Genomic DNA, 25809 nt, shown 5'->3' with positions numbered 1-25809 from the left:
AGTGATGGGTCCCAAAAATTGTCCCTCAGAGCGACAAGACACTATGTCCCTTGAATCCGAGTTTAGTTTTCCCCGGACAGTAATGAATTGCTTTCTACTCTTTGGACACGATGTTAATCAATCTAGAGGACCCAGCTACCCAATAGTCATTGATTGCTATGTGGACAGATATAGGTCACAAAAAGAGGAAAGAATAAAGAAATTTCGATTGCGCTGAGTGCTTTTCCTGCACAGCTATCGGGAATTGGGATCCCCTTATAGACACCGTGTCTACGTTTCTATAATAGGATTCAATAGTCTGATGTCACGTCCGCCCATCAACCAGCAGCTTGGTTCTAAATCTAAACAAAGAAAATTGGTACTTTTTATTCTTCATGCTGGCAAGAACTTTTTCACATGTCATGTGATCAGAGTGTATAAAAGTCAAAATATGATCGGATTTATAACGTTTTTCACCTCTGGATACACTTTTATGCTCGTCGGAGAAGTATTTCATAAGGGTGTCCGCCATTGTTCCGATAGTCCGCTAGTTTAGAACCAGTTGCTAAGTTACTGTGCGTCATTACGAGGGAAATGACGTCACGACTGTTGAACCCTATTCGTCAGACGTTTTTTTAACATACTTTAAAATGACGTATGCGATATGTTTGTCCTGGTGAAAACCCAGAACCAAAACGTAAAATCGGGGCTCCTTGTCAAGCCGTACTTGGATTCATACAAGTATAATTTGCTGCCTTAATTCCACCCCCCCCCCCCAACCCCATTTGGACCTTTTCTTCCATAGCTTGTTTATTTATATTAAGTTGTTTATTGATTTGTTTAGTCTTGGAGTGGAGAAAATGAATAAAAATAAGACACACTCACATCCGCAGTCAGAGAGAGAGAGAGAGAGAGAGAGAGAGAGAGAGAGAGAGAGAGAGAGAGAGAGAGAGAGAGAGAGAGAGAGAGAGGTGTCAAAATAACACAACCTAACCGGACATACATTGTCCACGGGGCATTTTTTTTTATCCTCCTAAATGTTTGACAGTACAATATAAGGATATTGTTGTATTATTATATTTGGTTTGTGGCGGCGTTTAAATAATATAGATTTAGTAAATACTTAAGTACTTGGCCTTCTGGGAGTATTATTGTCCTCCGTACCCACCGTTCCGCGCTCCACAAAACCAGGCATTGTCTTTTTGGAGGCCCGGGACGTCTGGACGTCAGTTTTAGGACATCTGACGTCTTGGCATAATCCTGTTTTATGACGTCGATATCTTCTGAATGGGTCCTTTACTTGACTGTAAACCTGTAAACCATAAAAGAACAATTACTTTGTAAACAAATCCTTTGTACAACACTGTATAAACGCCTTTTTAAAAATATTTGGCCTGTAATGTTTAAACTTCAAAAATACAAATGGATTTAGATTTAAGATGGCCTCCAACTGTACCAAAATTTGAAAATATAAGACTTTGGAGAAGATTAAATTTAAAGAATTTTTGACAAGTTTGAGAATCATCTTATGTCATCTTATGTTTAAAGTGTCAATACAGAGGTGCCATCTGTAACGAAAATTACGAATGTTTTAAAGTTAAATGGTGTCAATATGAATGATACGAAGATCCTCGGAAGATATCTTATTCCATTTTATGCAAGCCGCTCTCCTTGTATGCGCGGTATTCAATTTTACTTATGAAATAGTGTCCGCTTTAGATTACGTTTTTATTTTTTATTTTTTTTTTGTAATTACACTTTTCTTTTCCTTCCAAATTTCACAATGCTGATATATAAGGTTGACATCTCTGTAAATGAAATTGTAGCCAAAATGAGAAATGTTGTTTTTTTGTCAGCAATGCGTGGCTGTATATCGGTAAGACTTATAGACGGAACCGGCAAACCGTAAAAAAACGCAATGCTTTGTTTATGAATGTCGTCCAGAAGTATTCAATAAAAATAGTCAGCATTCTTTACATAAGTCTATGGTAGTCTATGACTTTCCGGCTAGAATTACTAGTCGTCTCGTAAACTTTGGGCAACGCTGTTAATCTCCTTCGCCGAAAATAATCTTTGTAATGTTAAGACTACTTTTGTCTATTATAAAGATGGCATCTAAAGTCGTCTTATCCTTCCGGGTCATAAGGTCTATGAAGCCGGAGGTTATCCTGGTTTCCATAGAATGAAACGGGCAATAGGGATTCTTTCTACCCGCTGGATACGACGTTAGTCTACCGCAGAGTACTTTCCGCCAGATCTAATAGACCCAGCTACCCAATCACTGCTGGTTGAGCAAGGGGGTCAGAAGAAAAAATAATCCCGACTTCAGACGGGATTGATCTAGGGCCCTTAGTTGTCGTAAACATTGACAAATCATATTTTTCAACCATTATTTTTTTAACCTCATGAATCGATGGATTAAGACAAACACCCCCATCCCCATCCTTCTCTTTGACAACAAAAGCCCTAATCATTTGAGAAGCTTAAAAAATAAATGTGTATACATGCACTGTAAATCTTTCTGGTTTAGTTTAGCGGTATGAATTTAGGCTTGTTACCAGTTAATTGCGTACTCTGGAAAGACACGTATTTTAAAACTTAGGTCAGAAAACTCGTCCTTCAAATATCGGTCGATTTATATGATCCTCATCTTGGCAAAACTCTTTCAAACCTGAGACCTCCCGATCTGTAAAAAGCGTGTAAGAATTAAAATCCAGGCAAAGCAGAAAGAATGTTCCAAGGAACACCTCCCCCCCCCCCCTCCCCCTCCAAAAAAAATTAAAAAAAATTAAAAAATCAGCCTGTCTCGACTGGGGACTGAACCCCAGACCTCCTGTCTCATTCTGATGTGTCTGGCACCGTTCAGGACATTTTCATCTTTTCATAACTTTATCTTACACCAGTGCCCGTTCCCTGATTTGTCACTTGTGTTCTTTAAAAAAAAGCGCAATATCCACAAAACATGCTCAAAGCACTGTACAAGGGTCGCTCACCACAGCAACACTTAACATTTAGGACAAGACATGGCGCCCTGTTAGGCGATATTGCACTTTTTTCCGACAGAGACAACGCTGTTAACGGTCAGGTAATTTTTTTTACACCCGAGTTTAATGAGAGAATGTGAGTAAAGAGCCTTTTCCAAGAACTCAACTATGCGCCGAGCAAGGCTCGAACCCAGGACCTTCCGAAAGCGAGTGTCATACCACTAGACCACATAGCCTAATCCCGGATTCGAGTCCAATGGTTGGTGTTACAAAGACGAGTCCGTGGAAAAGGCTCTTCTATCAAATTTACGCACCATACCCAGATGTAAAATGAATACTTGACCGTTAACAATGTTATTTCTATTGAAAAAAAAAAAAAAAAAAACAAGAAAGAAAGAAAAATGCAATAGCGCAAATTCAAACATAGGGTTACATGTTTGAGTGCTCTTACTGCCAAAACAAATAAATAAATATATTTTTTTTAATGGCTGAATCAGTAAATAAATAAATAGATAAATAAATATAACGGAAATAAAATAAATAAAAGAAAACAAAAATAAAAAACTCTAAAATAAAAACAACAAATAAACAAACAAAAAACAACAAAAAAAACCCCAAGAATTAGGAATGTATTGACAAGAATGGGAATGGTACATGTGAATTTTTTTTTAAAGACCAAGAGTTAAGAATGCATTCCATATCATTTGGAAATGTTATCTCTCAGTTGGTGACAAGCGTCCATGTTTTTTGTTTAACTAACAACCCATCAATTTCTACGTCCGTCAATCCATCCATAGATACAAACATCTACCAATGAACCATACATCATAATTTTTTTAAAAATCTTTTCAACAATTGACATTTACCTCAGGAATTACAAACAATCGTTCGCACTTCATCAAAATCAGTCAAATGCTGACCTTTACAAACTGACCACAGCATTCTCACGTCATGTCGTGTTGTGTACACGTATCAAGTTGATGGTGTATTTCAAATTCTTCACGGTTGTTAACAAACTTAATTTGCATATTTCTCAACAACACTATTGACCACAACAATACTAAGACTACTTCTGTCATTCATCCATCCATCCATCCATTCATCCGTCCACCATTCCATCCAACCATCCATTCATAATCCATACATACATCCACCCATCTACCTACCCACCTATCCACACATACCCATCAATCAATCGACAATCGACAATAATTATCACATGAATTACAAACAATCGTTCAAACATCAAAACCAGTCACATGCCGACTTTTACAAACTGACCACAGCATTCTCACGTCATGTCATGTTGTATACACATATCGAATTGATGGTTTCTTTCAAATTATTCAGGCTTGTCAGAAAATCTAATATGCATCTCATCAATAATAATATATTGACTACAAACCCCCCCCCCCCCCCCCCCCCACAAAAAAAAAAAAAAAAAAAACAACAAAAAAACAAAACAACAACAACAACAACAAAAAGCAAACAAACAAAAAAATAACTAAAACACAAGTGCACACTCCTACTATCATTCATTCATCCATCCATCCATCCATCCATCCACCCACCCATCCACCCATCCACCCACCCATCAAGCTATCAATCTTTTTTTTAAACGTTTAAACTATCAAAAGTCACCATAAGACTTTCAAACAATCAGATCGTGCTTTCATCAAACCAGTCAACTTGTCGACCTTTACAAACTGACCACAGCATTCTCGTGTCATGTTCATAAAATGGATGGTTCATTTCAAATTCTTCACACTTGTTAACAAATATATCTAATTATACCTACTCGTACATCTGAACAACTCTAATATAGATTTAATGAATGCAACCAAAAATAAAAATAAAACAAGACTCCTTACTACTGGGCATCATCAATACCTTTGTCTTGTTGTCCATTCATACATTCACCCAACCAACCATCCATCAATTGATACTATCTATGCCTTTTGGTAAAATACTCACAACATCCGCCAATCAGATTAAACATACCAACACATTTATATAGTTGAATTGATATGATTTAATGATAACCAATCACTGCCTAAAATAGTTTTTTTTTAAAGAGCTGAGTGACGTCAACTTCGTTCCTTCAATAATTTTTGTCTAGTCGTTTCAACAATCAACTGTTATCACAGGAATTTCGAAACAATTTTCCGGGCATCAAATCAGTCAATGAATGGCGATCTTTACCAAATTGACCACACCATTCAGGTCATGTCAGATGCCAATCACATTGATGTTTTATTTCCAACTCTTTACGCTTTTAAACCTTTTTTTTTTCTCTTTAATTAAACAAATGTAATTTGCATTTCAGCAATAATACACAATGACTACAACAATACTAAAGCACCATGCATACTACATACCACGACTACGTTCTAGCATTACCTTGGTCTTGCTGTCATCCCGTCATGATTGATACACGTTTTATTGGGTGTGTCAAGTGGATTATTATAACTTACATTGGCAACAGGTTGATTTGTACACATAACACACACACACACCTTGCACACACACATACACACACATTGCACACACACACACACACACACACACACACACACACGACTGATAACATCAGGAATACGAGTCGTGGTGTTTTTTTCACCAATGTTATCGACTTTAATATAACAAACTTTGAATATCATCTTTATTGCCTATATTATGTTATATTGCATCAGTCATTTTACCTCTTGTAAAGCGCTTTGAGCACATTTAGTGGATATTGCACTATATAAAAGCTCAAGGTCTCTCCCCCCCCCCCCCCACCCTGCTTTGTCAATCAATTCCCTTGATAAAGGGGTAACTCGAAACGCCTCAAACTTGGCAAGTATTCTCCCCACGCTGACGTTGAGACCACATAGCCCTCAGTGTTAAGTTCACTAAGGTTGAGATAATTCTTGGGTTACATTTTTTTCATCGTCAGTCGAGCTGTCTTTGTCAACTTTTTATTTTGAAATCTTACACAGTTTTTTTTTAAATTTCAAATATCGATAAATGAGGTTAAATTCAAGGCGCTTGATAATGGAGAGTGATGTCACGTGACTTCCAGTAGATAGAACGAAGTTGACGTCACTCGGGTCTTTGTTATTTATTTATTATTTTTATTTTTTTTATTTTGTTTTTGCCATCCATGTTTATGAGTAATTCTCACTAAACTGTATTATCGGGACTATAAAAGTTACACATAGTTTTGTGTGTTGGGCCGTAAGACGTCCGGTTGGCAATGTTCTGAATTTCTAAGCCAAGCTCACAGTATATGTAGTTACGGGTTTAAAATGGCCGCCTCACATAAACAAGGAGAGCAAGCTCGTGCTTGTTTACAAATCTGATTAATAAATGAAAAAAAAATTCCTAAACTTGAAGTGGTTTCATGGTGTTTTTTTTAAGTCTCAGGTTTAAGACTCGGTTTAGTTATTTAACTTTTTTGGAAGTGGTGCCAACAAGTTAATTTAAGTCGTAGGTATAAGAATTAGTTTTAGTACGACAAGAGTTATCTAACTTAATTCATCGATATTTAAAGTTATTTTAAGATTCTGGCCAAAATGGAAAGGAAAAAAAAGTGATTTGTCTGCGCTCGGCAGTTTTTCGCAATTATTGTTGTTATATAACAGGGAATTATTTACACCTCGTTCCCTAGAAGAAGGGCAACATTAAAGCAGCCTGCATTAGTTAACGGTAGCTTATAGTTGTACTGTTACTCTAGTAAGAGGGAATGTTGTCATAACGGTAAAAGAGACTAGCACCTGGCTCACATTTTGCTGCATGATATGATAAATGATAATATTATTATTACGATTGTATTGTGGATCCGCGGTGACGAATCACTCGTATACCGGGGTGGTTTACCTTTTACAGAACCACTGAAAATTGGATTCCGTTATATGAATGAATAGATCGTGGCATCACGCTTTCGGATCGGAAGGTCATGGGTTCGAGCCTCGCGCTACGCGCATAGTTGAGTCCTTGGAGAAGGCTTTTTGCTCACATTCTCTCACCGTACTTAGGTATAAAACGAGTACCTGGCCGTTAACAGCGTTTGTAATATCGCCTAACAGGCGTCATGTCCCGTCCTAAATGTTACATGTTGCTGTAGGCCAGGGACCCCTTGTAAAGCGCTTTGAACACGTTTCGTGGACATTGCGCTATATAAAAGCTCAAGTTTTTTTTTTTTTTTTTGGGGGGGGGGGGGGGGGTTTACGCAGAAATCGTTCCAATTAAGCGGCATTTCGATTAACCAACCTAGCGGGTTGCCTTCATATGGATGATTATGAAGGACAGCTGGGCTATTAATTAACACGATTTCGGACAGGTCTGTTCGAGTTATTGAGAGGCCATTTTTAAATAATATAATATTAGACAGCTTTTATTGAAAAATCAATCAAGGACTCTTGAGATGATAACGCTTAACATGAAACAATGACATTGTATGGTGACCTAAACTTGGCTAACACCTTATTTTAGGAAAACAAGAGAAAGTGAACATATTATTATTATTATTATTATTATTATTATTATTATTATTATTATTATTATTATTATTATTATTATTATTATTATTATTATTATTATTACTATTACTATTATCATCATCATCATCATCATCATCATCATCATCATCATCATCATCATCATCAATATCATCGTCATCATCATCATCATATTAATTCTATTATCATTTTAGACATTACGAGGACTATGTTGGGTTTTTTTAATTTCCCACTTTTAGGTGATTTTTCCCTTGCTTCAGATTCTCTCTTCAGTATGCTTAGCCGAGAGTTCCACGTACACAAAGTGATATCAGTAAAAACGCACAGTATAGTGGGTTTTGTTTATTAATTTAAAAAAAAAAGAATATGTACATGACATAGATTTCAAAGGTTGGATACTTTGTTCGAAATACCAGCACCGACTTATACGGATGACTCTTTCAATATATAGATAGTTCGAAGATGACGTCACTCAGGTATTTGTTATTGTTTTTTGCCATCCGCGTTTATGAGTAATGCTCACTGAACTGTATTAACCTGACTATAATCGTTCATGGATACACACAGTCTTGTGTGTTGGTCCGTTATACTTCCGGATGGCAATGTTATGAGCTTCTTAGCCAAGCGCATACTATCTATATGGTCGAGTTGCTATAGGGTCAGCGTGGCTCAGCGGTAAGGTCTTTGCTTCGTACCCGAAAGGTACCGAGTTCGATCACCCCGCCAATGCCCTGCGTGACCTTGAGCAATTGACCTCGCCCTAGCTTAATTTGCGGTGCTGCACTGCGGCTGACGCCTGGGTTATTCCAGGCAGTCTTCCCTTTGGAATAGACCCTAGTGACACATTTCCCCTATGCGATGAATAAAGGAAATTTTATTTTATTTATTAATTATTTCCTCACAACTTCATCATAAACATAAAAAGAATTTTTCATTATGACTTTCACTCGTCTCTTGACAAATTAATTATTAGATTAATTAATATGTATTTTCATTTATAGAGCGTCAACAAGCATTTTATCACCATGCACTACGAGGTTATAAACCTGTTCAACGTTATCCAATTTTCAATTATCAATTTAATTAAAACTAAATTAAGATAGAATAAAAGGTCATCATCACCCGCTATTATTGAAATGTCTATTTATTATAATTGTAAAACTGTCGTCCAATGCCAAAACGCTGTTTTACGTTTTTGGCCAGAAAACTTTTTTTCTAACTTATATCGAACGTTTCAGATGACGTCTCTAAACTTGTCAAAATTGTTTGAACTAAGGGCCTTAAATTGAGCTTTCAAATTGAGCTTTTATATAGCGCGATATCCTCTTAATGTGAGAGAACGCGAGTAAAGAGCCTTTTCCAAGGACTCACCTATGCGCCGAGCGAGGCTCGAACTCAGGGCCTTCCGATCCGAAAGCGAGTGTCATACCACAAGACCACAAAGCCGCACAAAAAAGGTGTGTATGTATGTATGTATGTATGTATGTATGTATGTATGTATGTATGTATGTATGTATGTATGTATGTGTGTGTGTATGTGTATGTGTGTATGTTTTTGTTGTTTTTTTTAAAAAAAGAAATCTCCGGTAAAGAATTATGAACGAGTTGGACTTTGGGGTTATATGGACTTGTATTTATTTGTAGGTCTGAGTCTGATAATACAGATTGGTGTGGGCTCATTGTTGGAATGGAAATACTCTCAAACCATAATTCATTGTTGTAATGGAAATACTCTCAAACCAACGCGAAAACATTCTTCATTCAATGTTAAATCAGGCCCATGAATGCGTTCGGTTGTCTGACCTGCAAATGTGCCCCTAGGGTTATGTTAATCTATCGTTATACCATAATATGAAATAAAAGTTTGCTGATCAAAAATGTAAAAAAAAAATAATAATAATAATGAGATAAATAAGAAAATAAAAGCGTTTTTGTTGAACAGAGCGGATGAGATGCTCCGGGATATTTTTAATAAAAATGTTTTATACCTAATATAGCTTTAATAATTCTCTTTGTATGCATTTTGTAATTATCGACATTCATTGTTTAATTGAGTGTTTTTTTTTATTAAGAAAAAAGAAATGTATAGTGCATGTCAACCGTTTAATTTAAAATGTTATACCGACTGTATGAGTGTGTTGAGCACTGACAGAACGCCCTTTCGCCGTCGTATTATAATTATAGGCATTCTACAAAAGAATATTAGATACTCAAGGCAAACGTGCGCTTTCAACACGAATCACCCTTGCTTTCCCAAGTGAGCAAATTGGGGGTTCATTATTTGGCTTAATTTTTAAAATTTTATTAAATAGCTTTTATATAGCGCAATATCCACTAAACGTGCTCAAAGCGCTGTACAAAGGGGTCCCTGGTCCACAGCAATATGTAACAGAAAGGACGGGACATGACGTCTGTTAGGCGATATTACAATTTTTTTCGGACAGAAACAACGCTGTTAGAGGCCGGGTATTCATTTTACACCTGAGTACGGTGAGAGAATGTGAGTAAAGAGCCTTCTCCAAGGACTCAACGATGCGCCGAGCGAGGCTCGAACCCAGGACCTTCCGACCCGAAAGCGAGTGTCATACACTAGACCACATAGCCGCACTAATTAAGAAAAAAAAACCTGAAAGGTTGAGAGCTCTTGTTTGTGGGCTTATATTCCAGTGAGGAGTGAACAAAGTATTGATGTTGTGTGTTTAGTTAAATACTGACAACATCTGCCAGCCGTATAATGTACACACACACACACACACACACACACACAAACTACGTGTAACCTCGAACGTTTATAGTCTGAATGATATTATTAAGAACTAATAATTAAAATGGTTGTCGAAATTAATACAATAACAAAGAGCTGAGCCACGTCAATTTCGTTCCTTCGATATAGACCTCTTCAGTCACAATTTAAGCTACAAACATGTTGTTGTAGGAGATCACATCCAAATCAACAAAATCAATTTGTTTACACAGCGGGTGTGTTGATTGTCTCATGCCTACTGGGTGGAACTGTAAATTGATATTATAGAAGGAACGAAATTGACTTCACCCAGCTCTTTGTTTTTGGCCAACCATTTTTTATGAGTAGTTCTCACTAAGGTATAGATAGTTCGAAGATGACGTAACTCAGCCCTTTGTTATTGTTTTTGCCATCCGCGTTTGTGAGTTGTTCTCACTAAACTGTATTAACCAGACTATAAAAGTTCATGGTTACACAGAGTTTGTGTGTTGGTCCGTTATATTTCCGGATGGCAATGTTGTGAACTCCTTGGCCAAGCGCATTCTATCTATATCAATCACGTTCAAGAATACACATCATTTTGTGTGTATGTATGGTTGAATGTTGAATGAGTCTTTTCACTAAGCGCTTAGCATCGGTATCCTTAATACAGAAAGAAGTTTCGACGAAAGGCGCATTATTATTATTATATTATTATTATTATTATTATTATTATTATTATTATTATTATTATTATATATTATTATTATTATTATTATTATTATTATTATTATTATTATTATTATTATTATTATTATTATTATTATTATTATTATTATTATATTATTATTATTATTATTATTATTATATATTATATCATCATCATCATCATCATCATCATCATCATCATCATCATCATCATCATCACATCATCATTATTATTATTATTATTATTATTATTATTATTATTATTATTATTATTATTATTATTATTATTATTATCACTTTAACAACAACAAAAAAGTCCCTCAAAACCATTATGCCCACGGAGCCAGAGTTTATCCCGGTTTCAAGACCGTGAAAGTGACAATAGCAATCGCTTGCTACCCTTCGGGTGGGCACTAGTCTATCGCATAGTACTTTCCACCAGATCTAAAAGACCCAGCTATCCAACACTTTTGAATAGATAGGGGGAAAGGGGGGGAGGGGGGGGGGGGGCTCAGAAAAAAGCTTGACTTCATCAGGATTTATCTCAATCCTTTATTTTTCTTTTGAAAGCGATCCTTTTTTTGTTTTTGTTTTTCTTGTGAAAGCGAGTGTCCTATCAACTGAGCTATCGAGACCCCCTTTGAAGTATTTAAGGCTAGTTTTACTGGGGGAAAAACCCAATACACCCAAGAATAGATAGTTCGAAGGTGACGTCACTCAGGCCTTTATTATTGTTTTTGCCATCCGCGTTTGTGAGTTGTTCTCACTAAATTGTATTAACCAGACTATAAAAGTTCATGGTTACACAGAGTTAGTGTGTTGGTCCGTTATACTTCCGGATGGCAATGTTGTGAACTCCTTGGCCAAGCGCATTCTATCTATATCTGGCAAGGCCGGGGCAAGCCGCTCGTTGTTTACGAATTTTAGGATACCTTGTGGCGATAATAAAAGTAGCTTATCTGACACGCTGGTGTTAGTATTTGTATAGGTAAAATACGCACCAGTTCGTCTCGTCAGATCGATGATCGCACCAACACACAAAACTATGTGTTACCTTTACGTTATCGACACTTTGAGTTTGAGAGCTCTCACCTGCCAGGCGGAGTTGTCGTACCAATAAGGTCGCAGGTTCAAACCCCACCACCGCCGCGAAAATTATCTCTATTGTCTCTGGCACTTTTCTATCACTCATATCTTGTTGTGTACAAATAAGTGCCTGCTCACTCACTTTTCTGAATTAAAATTCACCTACACCGACATACTCAATGTCTCAATCGTTCTAGTTAGTTTTGTTGATATTGCTATTAAGCTTAACTGCTGGTCAAAATTATTCGCGATGTGGTGTACGAACGAATCGCGTCTCAAGAATGGTGAGAGAGGGATCTAGTAATGACTTTGGTTTGAAACGAATATTTTTGTGTTCGTGGATAGCTCACCGTAGAGCCACGCTCTCACCTCCAGGCGGAGTTGTCGTACCATAAGGTGCAGTTCAACCACACCGCGCGAAAAAATTTATCTCTATTCTTCTGGCACTTTTCATTCACTTCATATCTTGTTGTTACAACATAAGTGCCTGTCACTCCTTCTGATTAAAAATTCACCCATACACGGAGCATACTCAATGTCCAATCGTTCTATGTTTATGTTTGTGTTGAAATATTGGGTATTAAGCTTAACTGCTGTCAAATTATTCGCGATGTGTGTACGAAAGAATCGCGTCTCAAGAGTGGTGGAGAGGATCTAGTAATGACTTTGGTTTGAAACGATATTTTGTGTTCGTGATGCTCACGTAGAGCCACGCTCTCACCTGCCAACGATGTCGTACAATAAGTCGCGTTCAAACCACCACGCGCGAAAATTTTATTCTCTATTGTCTTCTGCACTTCTATTCACTAATATCTTGTTATTAACCAGACTATAAAAGTTCATGGCTACACAGAGTTTGTGTGTTGGTCCGTTATACTTCTGGATGGCAATGTTGTGAACTCCTTGGCCAAGCGCATTCTATCTATAGTCTGACTGTTATAATTTAGTGAGAACCAATCACTTAACGGCTGTCTAAAAATAATAATAAAGATCTGAGTGACCCCATCTTCTTACCGTCCGTTAAAGTTTAAAGATAATACATTATTTTATGCGTTAGTACTATTCGTATGGCGGGCAGAACTGGTGAGTATTTAACCCAAACGCGTGTCATCAATCGTTCGATATTAAAGTATACGTTTACCATGCCAAATGAGCCAAAAGGTGTTTTAGTTTTGTAATACAACAATGTTGATACCAAAGAGGTATTTAAATTGAATACGAGAGGATTCCTCTGCCTGCTGTGTTCAATGATATAATGTGACAACAGAAACAAAGGGTTACGGTATTAAGCCATGTTTTTACTAAATTATAGTTTACGGTCAGATCACATGAAGGTTTTTTTTTGTTGGTTTTTTGTTTTGTTTTGTTTGTGTTTTTTTTTTTTTCGTATTCTATTTATGTCAACGTCGAGTAACATTATGTTTTGCCTCGGGCTGTCGTTAGTAGTTTGTTATTATTGGAATTGCTGCGTGTACTATTGTTGTTGTTGAGGTATGCTTTTTGTTGTAGTTGTTGTTGACGTTGTTGTTGTTGTTATTGTAGTAGTAGTATTGTATTATTATTATTATTATTATTATTATTATTATTATTATTATTATTATTATTATTATTATTATTATTATTATTATTATTATTATTATTATTATTATTATTATTATTATTAGTTAGTAGTAGTAGTAGTAGTAGTAGTAGTAGTAGTAGTAGTAGTAGTAGTAGTAGTAGTAGTAGTAGTAGTAGTAGTAGTAGTAGTAGTAGTAGTAGTAGTAGTAGTAGTAGTAGTAGTAGCAGCAGCTATGGTAGTAGTAGTAGTAGTAGTAGTAGTAGTAGTAGTAGTAGTAGTAGTAGTAGTAGTAGTAGTAGTAGCAGCAGCTATTGTAGCAGTGGTAGTAGTAGTAGTTACTTATGTTGTTGATTTTGTATGTCGTCGTTGTAAGTATCAATGTTGTCGTTATGTTATTGTTATATCTCGCATTGTAACTAAAGTTAAGCGATATTTAACGTAATCTGCTAGATGAGTGACAATGATAGAGGGGGAAAAATAACCACCCCCCCCCCCCCTTTTTTTTTCCAAAAAAAAAAACAAAACAAAAAAAAAAAAAATTAAAAAAACAAAAAACAAATTTAAAAAAACAAAAGAAATAAAAACAAAAAACATAAAAAACACAACAAAACAACAACAACAACAAAAATAGCGATATGCTTGGGTGAGCCAAGGCACGTTATTGGCTTATTCTAATTGATCAAGATGAGAATGAGTAATTGGTTATTTATTTGCAGCGTCGTGTTATAAAATGTTATAAAATAGTTGTGTCAAAAATAAGATTAATTTTAACCTAGTCTGACAATTGTCCAAGTCGTGTCAAAACCCTGAATTTTCAAACCTGACAAGTAATAAATGCGACGTTAAAAGCTTTTCAATTTAGAAGTTTTCACTGCCGTCATCGTTAAAATGCATGTTTTGATGGGGAACTTAAAATTTACCAAACACACAGACATAATATGCATACACACGCGCGCGCGCATACACGAACGCAGACAACAATTATTATTATTATTATTTGTCGATGTGCGTTTAAAGGAATAATATATTTTTTAATGCATTTTATTTGCTCCAAGTTGACTTACTTGACTTAAGGCCTTTCGCTTCCTAATCATCCGATCGGGACGCCCCGGCTGACTCTCTAATCATCTGTGTCATTTCCTTCCACTGTTCACGGTCTTTTGCTTTGGATGCTAATTTCGTAAGGTCTTCCTTTGATTTTAATACTTTGTTATTTTGAAGGTGTTTTATGTCTCTAGTGCTCCAAGTTAGTACTTTGAATATCATTTTGATGTTTTAGATTGGAATTTATCGTTCTTCTTCTTCTTCGTTCCCATTCTCCTCGTTCCCGTTCATCGTCACCACTGGTATGGTTCGCGGTCCTATGGTTGTATTGGACATCCATAGCTTGTCTTTCATTCATGCAGATTGTCCAGAGGCACCTGCTATGGACATCCTCCACATATGTTCCTTTAACTGGTTGTGTCCAGTTCTCAATCTGAAGATGATGACCTGTTCCTTTCTGTCGAGCACCTTGATTGGGTCATTCATGTTGTATTCTGGGTGCTTCTCTCTCCATCTCTGAGACTGGATAAATTTGGCTGTCGTTCATAATTAGACGTTTTGAAAGCATAAAAACCCGCTGAGTGACAATGAGTGCCGCGACCTAGAGCCCATTTCGTATGCATTTAGGATTAATTAAAATCAACAATGCGTTGTATTATTAATTTTTCAGACATTATACATTACATTGTGGGGTCAAATGGGTGCTTTATTTATTTATTTATTTATTTATTTATTTATTTATTTATTTATTTTATTTTTTTTTCATTCATTTATTTATTATTATTATTTAATTTATTTATTTATTTATTTATTTATTTATTTATTTATTTATTTATTTATTTATTTATTTATTTATTTGTTTGTTTTCTTGATTATTTAATGATTTTCTGGATTATTTAATTTTAGTTTTCCTTTTCACAATTAATGAACACATAAGAAAAAAAAATCTTGCCTCTTGTTGTATTTCTCAATGGGGCAGTTCTCATTTTTGTTTACACGCACGCTTTGATTTAGTTATCGTTCCTGTTATGGCCTGGCATAGTGTTTTTGCATGGCGAATTGTCAAACATTTTACACACACACACACACACACTATCTCTCCCTCTTTTCTGAACACACACACACACACACACACACATATATATATATATATATATATATATATATATATATATATATATATATATATATATCCATATAACACAAACGCATTAAGTTTGGCCAGCAGCTACAATCAATATCGAAAATAACAATACCAACAATGAAAACAGAGAGAATTTATCATATTAGCAATGCCTAATAACATTTAAATGAACACACACAAAAACAATGGCGACGAATACATTGGCATTTACAATAAATTAAATAACCTTAAAGGTAGCGAGCACAAGCGACACATAAAAATCACTTACAACAACAGATGCATTAGAAACATCAACAACTCTTTACAACAACAAAACAAATAGGTAGGCAAAGCCAATCTAAACAAAGAACAACCTCATCGGTCAAAGAGAGACAACCTTGGCCCCGATAAATCCTACAACGACAAATCGCATTTAAAATAAATAAAATTAAACTAAAATAAAATTCCCTTTATTCACCCCCATGGGGAAATTTTTCTTTAGGGTCTATTCCAAGGGAAGACTGGAATAACCCAGGCGCCAGTCGCAGTGCAGCGCCGCAAAGTGAGCTAGGGCGAGGAGACTTGCTCAAGGCCACACATCGCGGCGGGTGATCGAACTCAGTACCTTTCAGGTAGGAAGCAAAGACCGTACCAATGAGCCACGCTATCCCATAAAAAATAATAATTTAATAATTTGGTCCGAAAACGGTTACTTTATAAATTTACAGATTAAGGTAGCCTTCAACTTGTATTTGAAGTACTGTACTTTGAAGTACTGGCGGAAGTACTTTGCGATAGACTCGCGTCCTATCCAAATGGTAGCAAGCAATTGCTCTTGTCCGTTTCACGCTATAGAAAGCGGGGTAAACTCCGGCTCCATGGGCGGGCCTGGTGGCTCTGAAGGACTACTTCAACTTATATAAAATCCTTAAACTCGAGACTTCAATTATACCTTAAGTCTCATGTTTATGACTGACGACATACTGCAGTTTTTGTCTTCATCGACGTGTAGTTATTTGCAAGTCTGATAACCCGAATAATTATGGACTCATTGTTGTAATGGAAAAATACTCTCAAACCAAGCAAAGAATTCTCCATTACAACCATGTTAAAATTAGCCCAATATCAGGCTCTGTTATCAGACCTGCAAATATGATCACGTCGGTATTAATCTATCGAAATACATAGGTCGGGTTGCTCGTTGGCAGTTAGGCAGGCAGGCATGTAGAAAGGTGAGTAGGTAAGTAGATAGATGGATAGGTGGCTTGCTGGCTAGATGGATGGATGGGTGGATGGATGGATGGAGATTAATTCGGGAGTTTATTTGTTTGTTGGTTTGGGGTTTGTTGTTTTTTTTTGGTTGTTTTTTTGTTTTTTTTTTGTTTTTGTTTGTTTGTTTTTTGTTTTGTTTTTCTTCTTCCAAAATGAGGAAAATCTGTTTTGTTAGAATAAAGTAGTGTTATCCCATGCCAAAATGCCGTGAGATCAAATGGGATTACGCACCGTGACACTCCATACATCCTATGCCATTCCCCTTGCCTTTCGATCAGGCTTGTGTCTTGTGGTCACTGCACTGCCACGAGATGATCCCACGGTTGACCCGTGGTTAGATCACAACACCAGTCATTAAAATTTGTGGTCTTGCTAATACATTAAAATAAATAAAAAATAGATTGATTTAAAAAAAAAAAGCCGTCGAAAAGTTGCAGGGGTGGGGGGGGGGGGGGGGGTGCTCTTTAGCGATAATCCTTTTTTATGACTGCCTTATCTTCAAAGTCAGGAGTTTGGGTGATGGCTGCCAATGCATATATATATATATATATATATATATATATATATATATATATAATATATATATATATATATATATATATATGTGTGTGTGTGTGTGTGTGTATATATATATATATATATATAAGTCAGAAATGTACGCAGGCAGGGAGACAGAGAGATACATAGATAGGTAGGCAGGTCGGTAGGTAGATAGGTAGGAGGCAGACAGACAGAAAGAAAGATAGGTAGGTATAGGATGGATGGATGGACAAACTAAACTATGTCTTGATGGTAGGCAGTTAGGCCATCGCTTCAGGACCTTAAGGCTCATGAAGCAGGACTGTCTCTCTCTCTCTCTCTCTCTCTCTCTCTCTCTCTCTCTCTCTCTCTCTCTCTCTCTCTCTCTCTCCCCTCTCTCTCTCTCTCTCTCTCTCCACGTCTCTATAACGTATCTCGTCAGTCCGATTGATTTGATTGAATGGATTCAATTCTATGCTGGTACAAAACGAATGATTTGTAGCAGCTACGACGACGAAGACACAAGACATTCAATTCAATATGATAATATAATATACAGATTCGAATGTCATTTCCTTACGTGCAGTGCCAAAACGCCTTTATTACATTTCTGACCATCAGTCGTCTCAAAACAATGATAATATTCCAGGGGTGAATCCGGTGCTTGAAATTTGCTTTTAACAAAATAATTTTAAAATTGAGCTTTATATAGCGCAATATCCACTAAATGTGCTCAAAGCGCTTTACAAGGGACATCAACATCAACATTTAACATGTAGAACGGGTCATGACGCCTGTTAGGCGATATTACAATTTTTCGGACAAAGACAACGCTGTTAACGGTCAAGTACTCATTTTACACCTGAGTACGATGAGAGAATGTTTTCCAAGGACTCAACTATGCGCCGAGCGCGAGGCTCTAACCTAGGACCTTCCGATCCGAAAGCGAGTGTCATACAACTAGACCACACAGCCGCACAAAAGAGCTTCCGGTGTTGGTTAACCTTTACACAGGCCGGACTGTACATTTTCCAGCCAAATTGAAAATAATGTGTTTTGTCTGTGTAGAGGAGGAAATAATAATTTGAATGTCATATTATAATCTTCTGCGAGACTTGATGATTCTGTATTCAATTAGTTTTCATCTTACAATTGATTTCTGTCAGGAAGGATTGTGGCGAGTTGAGAGTGATTTTAATCGATCGTTGTTTGTTTTTATGTTTTTAAGGGTTTTACGGCGCATGCAACACATTTAGGTTATATCAGCGCCAGTAAAAAGGAAGAAAATGGGATAGTCGAAAGTTCTAGAATTACAATTAAAGCACCAAAGAGAGAGTAAGACAAAGGGGAATTGGGAACAAATAGGGATCAGATGTAGATTCCAAGAGCATACCATCAATGTACTTAGTCTGATATCACCTATAAGTCTCATTTGATATAATATTCAGTAAAAGCTTTAAGGAATTTTACATAAATTTACGGTCATTTTAATTGATCAGACAGTATTATTGATTACATAATCGATACTATATGAATTAAAAGTTTTATAATAATTTTAATTGTTTTGTTTTGTTGGGGTTTTTTTTTTTTTTGTTCGTTTGTTTTTGTTTTGTTTTTTGGAAGGGGGAGGGGGGGGGTGTTGAGCGTCATACTAATCATCATATATTATTATCGAGAATATAAAGGCTATAATCGATTATATATGAAGTAAAAATTTTGAAGAATTTTAGATAAGTTTACAATCATTTTGATCCATCATACAGTATTATTGATTACATAATGGATAATATATGAATTAAAGTTTTTTTTTAATAATTCATATTTATATCCGACTCCTGTCGGAAATAATTTTGACGAGTTTATGTTCATTAAGTCAACCAGTGTTACATTAAGCAACAGTTTTAAAGAATTTCAGACACATTTTGACATAAAAGTTTTCCGGCTAAAAAGAAAAAAGATCAGAAGATGTTCTGTCAATGCATAAATTGGAATGCCATAATCTCTCCAATATCCCTGTCCCCAAGACTTGATAATACTGTATTAGATTAGTATTCATATTTATATCCGAATCTTGTCAGGAAGAATATTGACTAGTTTAGGTTCAATAAGTCATTCCGTGTTATATTAAGTAACAGTTTTTAAAAAAATTCAGACACATTTAAGGTCATTTTTGTCGATCGTCGACATAAACGTTTTCCGGCAAAAAAATAAATGAGAAGATGTTCTGTCAATATACAGAAGTAAATTGGAATGCCATAATCTCTTCAATATCCCTGTCCCCAAGACTTGATAATGCTGTATTAAATTAGTATTCATCTTATAATAGATTTCTGTCAGGGCGGCCTGACGGTGATCGCGAGAGGGATTCGGTTTGGCTTTTACCTTAAGCCTGTCTGGTTGTGACATAACATAACTCAAATGGACTCTCCCTGTTGTTGTAAGACGTCTTTGACTGTCGTGCTTCTTTCTTTTCATTTTATATTTCGTTATTTTGATATTAGGTTTTTTTTTTTGTTTTTTTTTTTTTGGGGGGGGGGGGGGGTTTGATATTGTTTTCCAGAAAAGCAGATATAAAATTATATAAAATAAATTAATTAATTAATTAATTAATAATAAGAATAATAAGAATAATAATTATAATAATAAGAATAATAATAATAATAATAATAATAATAATAATAATAATAATAATAATAATAATAATAATAATAATAATAATAATAATAATAATAATAATTTTTAAAAAATATAATAATAATGATGACAATAAGAGATAATATTCACTAATTTGAATAATTAAAAAAAAATATAAGTAGATGCATTTTAAATAAATAAATAAATAAATAGATAAATAAGTAGATTAATGAATTAATTTAAAAAATGAAAAGAATATAACAGGAGTACACGAGAAGAAGAAATAAGTACCCTGATTTGTCTCATAGAGTGAATTCAACAAATAGCTGAGTTCATTTTGCCGATGTGTATGAAAAAGAACAAGACAAACAGCTTAGTGATATATTGACAACACTAATCATTATTCCTAAGTCAAATCATCGAGCCTCTATTGTGGCCAAAAACTTAGCAGACGGCCAAAAAGAAAAACGCAACCAACCAATTAATCCGAAATAGCATGGGTGAAGTTATCGTAGGAATATAAGATAAGGGTTCTTGCCATTTAAAGTTTGAAGTCGTTCCCAATGCGGTGCGCTGGTTGGGAGCTCATTCGAAATTCCAAGTGCAAGTAATCCAGCATCCTATCAGACATACAGGGTTTTCCAAAAAAAATGTATACACATGAAGCATAATTGTAACCGTGGAATTTAATAAAATTTAACTATTTATAGATAGTTCGAAGATGACGCCACTCAGGTCTTTGTTATTGTTTTTTGCCATCCGCGTTTATGAGTAATGTTCACTGAACTGACTGTAAACCTTCAATGTTACACACAGTTTTGTGTGTTGGCCAGTTTTACTTCCGGATGGCAATGTTATGAGCTTCTTAGCCAAGCGCATACTATCTATAACTTATACAAATGTAAAAATATTGATAAGTATCATTTTAGTGTTGTTTATTTTTCACTGCAATTTAACTGCATTTTAAAATATAATAATTGAATTTATATTAAATCCCATATTGACAATTGATGTGTATACATTTTTTGGGGGCACCTTGTATTTGGGTATGCCCATCAGTATGGAGATATTTTCACGGATTGACCTAGCTCTGTAAGCTTTGTCGTTCCCCAACCGATCATATAGAACCAAATTTCCCTTTCATTCAGTCAGAGCAAATTGATCGCGGGCTCCCTTTTTTGCCCCGTCTTCTTTGCCGTATCCGTCCCTGCTTATTTTCAAGATTTCATTAATTTACATCCTCATCGTATTCTTATTTCAAATTTTCTTTTTTCAATGAAATGTTTAAAAAAAAATAAACTACCACCCATTTTTGATCCACTTCATTTTGGCAGCAGCTTCTAAAGGTGCTCACACTACTATGTTATGATGATCGACCCAATCTGCAAACTCTAAATTTACCACACTCGTGCACCGTCGCAAACCCGCCCGGAAGCTTCGTCACAACACATCGTTCAACTAGATGCTCTGCGGTTTCGGGTTCGTTCCCACATCGGGTACATGTTGGACAGGTGGAAAGCCCCCACCTTGGCCATCCCGGGCTCCACACTTCTATGTTCCATTTTGGCAGGTCCATCCGTTTTCGTATTTCTAGACCTCAAACAGAAGGGCATTTAATCGGAATCCACTGTATTGATATCTCAATGCGTGTGTATGTAAACCGTCCCCTCAATGACTCGGTGTGTATACCGTGTTTCCATGATGTGTTCCCAGCCACATCCGGTTTGCGTGTGTCGTGTGTTCCTCTAGTTCCCACTAGGATCTGATAGTTTGTCAAAGTTTGTGCTCTATTCCCGTCAAAGTCGATCACTACGTTTGACATTTAATTTATCGTCGGCCTTTACAACTGCTGTTTGTTTGTTTTGTTTGTTTTTAAGGGTTTTACGGCGCTTGCAACACATTTAGGTTATATCAGCGCCAGTAAAAAGGAAGAAAATGGGATAGTAAAAAGTTCTAGAATTACAATTGAAGCATCCAAGAGAAAGTAAGACATAGGGGAACTGGGAACAAATAGGGATCAGATGTAGATTCCAAGAGCATATCACCAATGTACTTAGTTTGAGATCACCTCTAAGTCTCATCCGGACACAAGAACAAAATCCAACAAAGAGGAACACACTCAAATGCCTACATTATACATTAAAATAACAATAATACATTACAGAGAGATGATTTACAAGGAAAAAAATATCATCTTCCAAAACAATAACTATGCATTTGACTGTTTCCTTCCCAGCCAGGACTCCGACCAGGGCCAGGAAAAAAAACAAAGTAATCTCATTCCAAGACAAAGACAGAAAGCATGTTGGAAAACAGATATAAGGGGATAGAAGACACAGTGTGTACCTCCCTGCCCGCTATGGGAGGTCAGGATCCCCACCCAGTACAACTGCTGTACTGCTGTTATCTAACTAAACACTTATTTTTTTACGTTTTGGCCATAAATTTTCACTCCAAATAACGATCGATTAAGGTGACCCTAACTTAAGCTTGAGCTTTTTTTATATAAAGCCGTATCCACTAAACGTGCTCAAATCGCTTTACAAAGGGTCCCTGACCAACAGCAACACGTAACATGTAGAACGAGACATGAAGCCTATTAGGCGATATTCCATTATGTTCGATAGCAACAACGCTGTTGACGGTCAAGTACTCGTTTTAGACCTGAGTACGGTGAGAGAATGTTAGTAAACAGCCTTTTCCAAGGACTCAACTATGCGCCGAGCGAGGCTCGAACCCAGCACCTTCCGATCTGAAAGCGAATGTCACATCACAAGACCACATAGCCGCATTTGTCAAAAGATTTTGTTGTTTTTTTTTTAATGTTTTTTTTTTTGTTTTTTTTGTGTGTGTGTGGGGGGGGGGGGGGGGGGGCAAATGTTTACATTGTGTTTTAGTACTGTTTTATATCGGGTGGTTATAGATGGTGAATTTTAATTGTATAATCTGATATATGAGAATCTATATGCAGAAATCTATAAAAGGTAAAATGACACATTCCTGATCTTTGACTGCAAATTCACTCTTCGTCTTCTGGTCTACACCCGAGACAATAATATTATCGGATTAAGGGCGGTTACAAATAGAGATATTTTGTAGTAGCTGTGAGAACCAGTTTATTAACATCCGGTTTATTGAGACATACGTATTTCATTGGCGCGTCCTGTTGATTTGTAGCGTTTTTCGTGGATCCTCAGAATGCGCTGCAAATCGACAGAACGCGCCTGGCACATTATAAGGAAATTTATTTTTCATATTTGTGCATAGATTAGGGTATAGAATAATATGGAATGTAGTAGAGAGGATGAAAAGGATAGACTGTGTGTTTGACACTTTTCTGACTTACTTGACATCTGGTATATTATTTCATTGACTGGGACGCCTCGGCTGCCTCCAGTGCGTATGTTTAAATGTGTGTGTGTGTGTGAGTTCGTGTGTTTGTGTACGTGTGTATGCGCTACGCGTGTGTATGTGTATGTGGTGTGTGTATACGTGCGTGTGTCAAAAAGGAGTTATACATAATGACAGCCTTTCCAGATGGGATGTTGGAAAAAAAAAAAGATTGTTTGATAAATCAACATGGCAAACGAGTGCATGCAAACCTTTTTCAGCCCTTTAAAAATGGATCGCCATTTCCTCGTTAAACGGGTGTTGGCAAATTGTGTAAGCGGTCTCTTTAAATAGTTTACTGAAGAAGAAAAACTCGGTATTTGAACACATTGGCCAGGAAACTCGTCCTTCATTAAATATCGATCTATTTAAATGAACCTCATCTTGACAAAAACTCCCAACCTGGTAATGAAGGAAGATCTCGCGAGATCCCAGATTTGAGAGTGTTTTGCCAAGATGAAGGTCATTTAATTCGATCGATAGTTGAAGGACGAGTTTTCTGGCCAATTTTTTAATTTTTAATATGTAATTTGTTTTCTCAATTGGCCAAATGAGGAGGTGGTTTTCAAAACCCGATAAGTCTTCCTTTTATATTTTAAAGTCATAAAACCGATGTCTTCCTTTTTTTTTTTTAGTCATAAACCGGATGTCTTCTTTTATTTATTTGTTTAGTCATAAACCCGATAAGTCTTTTTTTTTTCAGAGAAAACTTCATTTTCATTTGTATTTATTTATTTTCATTTTTTAAATTTTTTATTTATTTTTTGTTTGTTTGTTTGTTTGTTTTTTGTTTGGTTTGTTGTTTGTTTGTTTTTTTTTTTTTTTTTTTTTTTTTTTTGGGGGGGGGGGGGTCATGTTTTGACTTGAAGAGGAAATTACTCGTCTTGTTTAACTCATAGAACAATGCTCTTGAAACTTTAGATTTTATCTGGTGAATCTCAGGTGTCCAGTAGATTGCTTGAGAGTGTTAACTCTTTCCTTACCGTCCATTTTCAGGAATTTTGCCCCGAAACTTCACACCCGCCCAACATAAAAATAGATTCTTCTTTCTAAAATAGAAAGCAAAAAGTACATTACATTGTTCAGCAAAACGAGCCTTACCGTTCAATGTGTAGTATTTATAGTTATAACAAAACGTTTTCTTTAAATTTTGTTATGTCCAAAAGGAATCAGAATGAGAAAACTGTTCGTTGCGTCGTAAGGAGGAATTTGGGCCTAATCATTGATTTAAGAACTGTATGATGATGGATTTATTGCACTTCCCCCATACCCCCCCCCCTCCTCCCTTTCCCCTTATAAAAAAACAGAAGGAAAGAAATTCTCATGTCATGTCTTGAGTGTATCCGTCATAGTATCTCATAAGGCCCACGCAAGGATGTCCTTTTTGAAATCTTCTGGCTGACCTTGGTTGTTGGTTGTTTGTTTTTTTGTTGTTTTTAAGATGAAAGTATTTGTTGTTTAACCCCCTCCTTACCACCCATAATGCCGTTGTTTTTAAAAACGCAGTATATGCAATGTTAACTAAATAGCACATACTGTGTTCTTTAATGAAAACAGCAGCATAGGAAAATCGTCACATTTGTTACGATGCAGCCAACATTTTTGTCATTCAAATTTATTTTGTATATCATAATATTTGAACAAAAATGTTTTCTATAGTTAAAGTATATTAACACTGTGTGGAAGAGCTCGTTTAGCAAAAAAAAAAAAAAAAACAAAAAAAAAACACTGTATAGCGGGAACTAACAGATTTTGTGTCAGAGTGAAATAGATCTATTTTTATATAGTTTAGGTGTGAAGTTTTGGGGAAAATCCAGAAAATGACTGGCAAGGAGAGAGTTAAAATTCAACAGTTAATGAAGGGTAAGTTGGATGGATATTGTGTTTCCTTTTCTATGATTTAAGGGTATTTGATGAAGGAGAAGCTTGGCACATGGGAGTGCAGTTTGTAAAATAGCATGAGTCTTAAGGAAAACTGCTCACAACTGGGTTACGAGAAAAGAATACCGTTGCGGCTCTGTTAAATGGCACTAGTGATCAAAGGGGAGTTAATTAAGGAAGGCATAAGGTCACCATCCGTTGAGATGCAATGTTAACTTAAAGGTGAAATACAAACGTAACAGTAAGGAAATCCCACCTTTAACCCCATCGCACAACCCCTCTGATAATACTTTTTTTTTTCATTTTGGCCAAAAAAATAACAAACAAAAAAACAAAACAAACAACAACAACAAAAACATGAGCATTTGTATAGCGCAGAATCGACTACACGTGCTCAAAGCGTT

At 36.0% G+C, this 25809-nt stretch overlaps 1 protein-coding gene across 2 annotated transcripts in view; it reads left to right on the top strand.

The window, feature by feature from the left end:
• LOC144977333 (uncharacterized) overlaps positions 1-25809 on the top strand; it is a 252281-nt gene that overhangs the window by 120025 nt on the left and 106447 nt on the right. The gene's annotated exons all lie outside the window — the stretch shown is intronic.

Source organism: Berghia stephanieae, chromosome 7 (genome assembly GCF_034508935.2).
Source record: "Berghia stephanieae isolate SIO BIC M18660-M18661 chromosome 7, UCSD_Bste_1.3, whole genome shotgun sequence".
Taxonomy (NCBI): Eukaryota; Metazoa; Mollusca; class Gastropoda; order Nudibranchia; family Aeolidiidae; genus Berghia; species Berghia stephanieae.
The sequence above is the reverse complement of the archived record's forward strand: the minus strand, read 5'-3'. Positions and strand labels throughout refer to the sequence as shown.